Source organism: Octodon degus, unplaced genomic scaffold, assembly GCF_000260255.1.
Source record: "Octodon degus isolate 3935 unplaced genomic scaffold, OctDeg1.0 scaffold00015, whole genome shotgun sequence".
NCBI lineage: Eukaryota > Metazoa > Chordata > Mammalia > Rodentia > Octodontidae > Octodon > Octodon degus.
Genome location: NW_004524591.1, coordinates 13537044 through 13542615, shown reverse-complemented (window position 1 = coordinate 13542615; position 5572 = coordinate 13537044). Strand labels below are relative to the sequence as shown.

The 5572-nt window shown below is 43.1% G+C and overlaps 1 pseudogene; it reads left to right on the top strand.

The window, feature by feature from the left end:
- Positions 1 to 1450: 1450 nt before the first annotated feature.
- On the top strand, positions 1451 to 1858 carry LOC101568495 (annotated as a pseudogene).
- The last annotated feature ends 3714 nt before the right edge of the window (positions 1859 to 5572 follow it).

The window sequence follows — 5572 nt, the reverse complement described above, 5'->3', positions numbered from 1 at the left end:
AAATATCAACTCTGTCATTTAAAATTTGGTTTTAAATACTTCAGCAGAAAGTCAACAAATTAGAAGCAAGAATAAGGGATGATTGGTGGTGATTTCTGAAATGAGTGTAAAGCAAGTATAGAAAAATGTTGACAACTACTAAAAGTAGATGACGAGCACATGAGAATGGTACTCTTCCTACTTTTGTATACATTTGGATTTTTCACAATTATTTTCTTATTTTTAAAATTTTTATTAGTGCATGTTTGCAGTACATAAGGGTTACATTCATCATGGGAGCTGGTGCACGCACATGATACATCTTAATCCTTTTTATTTCCCTTCCTGTCCCTCTCCTATTCCATCTCTGTATGTTCGTTGGTTTGTTGGAGACAGTCTGGCTATGTAGGTCAGGCTGGCCTTTGAACTCACTATGTAGTCCACACTGCCTCAAATCTGAGGCAATCCTCCTGCCTCAGCCTCCCAGTTCTGGGATTACAGACATTTGCCACAACATCTAGCCTCACTCCTCACTTGAGTATGTTTTCTTAAGGCAGAGAATAAATAACTGTGCTAGGGGCTGGGGAGATGGCTCAGTAGGATAAGCGCTTGACTGACAAACGCAAGGATCTGAGTTCAATCCCCAGTTCCGCAAAAAAAAAAAAAAAAACAACTGTGCTAAATACCGTTCAAATAGTTCAAGACAGTTGACTGAGAATTAATTAGCCATGGACTTGGCAATGTGAAACCACTGGAAATAGTTGTGGTAGAACAGTGATTACAGTGAGTTCAGGAATGAAACATGGGAGAGGAAGAAGTAACTAGTAGCAGATGGATGTCACTATGGTAAGCAGCCTCTAAAATGGCCCCAAAGTCCCACTTTATGGTATTTACAACACTGTATAATTTGTTTCTTTCATGTGGCATGCTTATAACCAATAAAATATGTCAACATTTAGAAGATGTCATTCCTGTGATTAGGCTGTAAGACTGTGACTTCCATCTTGCTAGCAGACTTCTCTCTGTTGCCTACTTGGCTTATAGTTCGTTGAAACAAGCTGCCAAATGGAAATCTGATGTATCAAGGAGCTCAGGACAATGTCTATCCAGCAGTCAACAAAGAACTGAAGACCTATGTCCAAAATCCCAGAGGCACTGAACCCTACTGACAGTGACCTTGACAGTGAAAGTTGAGCCTTCAGAAGAGACCACAGCCCTGGCTAATACTTTCATCACAACTTTGAAAGAGAGGTGGAAGCCCTCGCTGACCTGTGCCTAGATCCCTGTCCCGACAGAAATCATAAGCTAAGTGATTGATGTTTTAAGCTTCTAGTTGTTTTGTGGTAATTTGTTATAAACAATAGATAACAAATCCAGAGGCAGTAATTGAAGGAGAATATAGGTTTAGAAAAGAGCTGGGCTCTTCCTCGGCGCTGCCTACAGAAGTGGCAGCCATCTCACTCTTGGCACCATGGCGGCCCTCAGACCCCTCAAGATGCCCAAGATCGTCAAAAAGAGGACCAAGAAGTTCATCCGGCACCAGTCAGACCGATATGTCAAAATTAAGTGCAACTGGCGGAAACCCAGAGGCATCGATAACAGGGTGCGGAGGAGGTTCAAGGGCCCAATCTTGATGCCCAACATAGGTTATGGAAGCAACAAAAAGACAAAGCACATGCTGCCCAGTGGCTTCCGGAAGTTCCTGGTGCACAATGTTAAGGAGCTGGAGGTGCTGCTGATGTGCAACAAGTCTTACTGTGCAGAGATTGCTCACAACGTCTCCTCTAAGAACTGCAAGGCCATCATGGAAAGAGCAGCCCAGCTAGCCATCCAAGTCACCAATCCCAATGCCAGGCTGCGCAGTGAAGAAAACAAGTAGACGGCCTGTATGCATGTTTATTTGTGCTTCAGTAAAATCACAAAAAATGGGAAAAAAGAAAAGCACTGGGTTCTTTTTTGTTCTGTGTTTGTTTGGCTTGGGAGGGCAAGAGACATGATTACTGCAGCATATGTGGATCCTAATGACACTGACCCAACAGAGAAGGCAAAATTGCTACCGCTAAAAACAGGGCTAACTGGTACTACTGGCCTTTGTCACAAACAGGGACAGTTCAGCTACTACAAGAAAAGGAAAGCTAGTGAATATGCTGTACAGATAAAGGGGAAAATAAACCACAAACTGTGTGTGTGTGTGCGCGTGCGCACGTGTGTATGTGTGTAGGTACGTAGGTACTGGGAATTGAACTCAGGACATTGTGCTTGCCAGGTAGGTGCTTATGCCACATACCCCTGGCCCTTATCACAAATTCTTAAACATGTAGAACTTCCTAATTGCTTGTGTTTAAGTAAACTGTGAAGCTTATAACTTAGAAGAGACTGACAAGTAGATATTGGAAAATAAAGGAGAAAAGAAAAGGTACTGAAACAGTAAGGAGAGCAGGAGTTGACATAGTGGCACACCCCTGTAATCCCAGCACTCAGGAGGCAGAGGCAGGATCACCACAAATTCAAGCCCAGCCTGGGCTACATGTTGAGTTCAAGACCAGCCTAAACTACACAGAGGGCCGGGGAGATGGCTCAGTGGAATAAGTGCTTCTCTGGCAAGTGCAAGGGCCTGAGTTCAATCCTTGGTTCCGGAAAAAATAAATAAATAAATAAACTACACAGAAAGACCTTGTCTCAAAAAAGAACAAAAGCAAAAAGAAGCTGACTGGGTAGCAGAACTGACACACAGCATTAAAAATCTATGTGAGGTTAGATCCCATGAAATAAAGCAGAGATCAGGCAATACTCAGGCCCATCTGGCCAGGTGTAATCATGGAATAAACAGGGAATTAGGACTTAAATGCTATGAAAGCATGCAAATCAGAAATCAGAATAGAAGAATGAGTACAAGCTAAAGCTGCCATGGAATGGAATGGGAATATATATCTATCCATCTCAGCAAGGGACTTCAGTTATAAGGTTGTATGAGGTCAGAAGAATTTATCTTCTGAAGTGACTTTATCAGCAGAAGACGCTGAGAAAGCTAGTTTTCCTCAGACAAAATTCTGGTTAAAGGTGTGTATCAGGGTACTCTTGCCTTTACAGACATGACTCTGACCTCGGAGAAGCTTGGGGCTGAAACTCATGGCAACTAGCTGGTTTTACATTCATAAGTCAAAGAGGTAAAAATCAATCCTGATAACACTGCCAGGATACCTACCAGAAAGCAAATACAAGATCATTATAGAGATACAGCTTAGGCCTAGCAGGATTTCCACTACAAATGCCCCACTGGTTTGATCACAATTTAAAAAGACACATTTTCTTTTGGTATTTCTTTGGTGCTGCAGCCTTGTATGCTAAGCATACAATTGCCACTGAGCATCTGCAAGCTATCACGTTGTTTAAAAAGCCAGTGATAGTGGAAAAGACAACTTCTACTTCTACCCATGATGTACAAAAAAGAGGACTATGTTTATCCTCCATTGTAAGATAATGCGCATGCGTACACACACAGTATCCAGTTACAGATCTCATTAAGGATCTTGAGAGAAGACTGTTAAGGTTCCTGTCTTAAATTCCCTTCAAAAGTTCATGTGGGGGGCCTGGCCCTAGCTCAGGCCTTTAAGTGGCTGCTTCCACAAAGCTGTCAGCCTCAGGTTGCTAGAGTTCGAACCTCACATCTGTCCCGCTGGCCAAAAGTGCCCTGAAGGCATTCGAGGAACAAAAAAAAAAAAAAGCCTTATAAAAGTTCATGTGCCCAAGTTGCTGCCCAGGAGGTGGAGGAAAACTCCAGTTGGACGGAGTGGTTCACTATCACCTGCCTTTGAATGCGTTATTCGGATCCTGGCTTCTCTCCCTCTCTGCCTGCCAGCTACCATAAGGTGAGCAGCCTTCCTGCAATACACTCTCTTTCATGAGGTCTCTAGTATGGTATTCAGCCTTGACTCAGGTCCAAAGTAATGGGTCCAAGTGAGCATAGACTAAAACCATAAGCCAAAATCCTTTCCTCCTTTGTCCCAGGTATCTTGTCACAGAGGTGGAAAGCTAACACAAAGACTATCTTGGATTATACAATAAATATAATTGCAATTGTCCTCAGCAGAGAGAGAGACTTGACCACAGAAAACAGTGCGAGGGCTGAAGCTAGATGTTTCACAGGCTCTGGAAGGCCAAGCAGGGTGGTAAGCCAAGGAATGCAAACAACGCAGCTGCAGCGGCTGGAAAGAGCAGGAAAGCATTCTTACCTCCACATGGCTCCAGAGGGACCCCAATGGTGCCAGCACCTTGATTTCAGCCACTAGAACTGGTTTCCGATTTTTGAACTCCAGAACTCAAGAATTTTGGGTTGGTTTGTTTCAGTATGGGAGACTGAGCAAAGAGTTAACATCCCCAGCGCCTTTTATTTTTTATAAATGGTGTTTTAACTCATCAACTTGGCAATCTTTTTAAATGTATGTAGTACAGGCTTTACAGGGTCTCACTATGTAGATCGGACTCATAGTGATCCTCCAGTTTTTAGCCTCCCAAGCACTGGGATTACAGGCTCACGCCACCACGCCCAGTCTCAATCGCAGGCTCAACCCTCCCCGGGGGTGAGGCCCACACAGCATGCTGGGGGTAGAAACCTGCTACTGTGTCTACCTAAGCAGACACTTTAGTCCACTGATATGGCTGGCTCTTGGTAATCATTTTTTAATGGCAACTGGAAAAAACTAACACAGCTCTCCTCCATCTTAAGCAATAAAAAAGGAGGTCAATAAAAAAAAGCAACAGTTTTCACACATGGGACAAAAGAAGCACGCAACAGTGATCCCTGAGAGAAACTAAATGAGCTGAGGCCTACCATGGCCCCAGTTCACTGCAGAAGTCTCAAAGCCACAATGCAGGGAAGAAGAACCCAAACATGGTCAGATCCTGAAGGAGAGGAAAATCTGAGAACTCAGGAAGAATGGTTCAAATAAATTTGCAAAACAAAGCACTAAGACAGAACTGCACAGAGACAGCCTACACAATGTGCAGAGATGCTCTTACGTCTTCTGATGAAGGCTGATTAGAATGATTTAATCATCGTGATGAGAAAAGCAAAGTTTTAAAAATTGACATATCAAGTGCTGGTGAAGATGCAGAAATAGAACTCTTTGTACACTGCCACTGGAATGCAAAATGGTGCAGCCACTGTGGAAAGTAATTTGGTGGGTTCTTCCAAAACTAAGCATCACACAACCCCAATAAAACCAGTCTGTTATTTTTTAATAAATCATAAATGCTACTGGATAAATGTCCAAGCTGCCCACTGCTGAAAGGCCAATATCCAGGTGACGAGTAGTAGAGATTTATTCAAGGACCAGTATCTTGAAGATGGACAGGCTTGGGTACAATGAGCTTTTCAAGAAATGGAAAGGAAAAGCAGGGCAGGAAAGCTCTGCGCTGAGTGGGGTCTTTGTCAGCCAGCGGTATGTCTTTTACCCCTCTGGAACATCACAGTGGCCCTCAAACTCCCGGAGCTGGCTCCAACAGTTTTGAGACAGGTATATTATCTTTTTAAGAGACTGTATTTATTATACCTCTTCACAAAGTTAAAAACAGGTTGATCTTTCTTAATAAT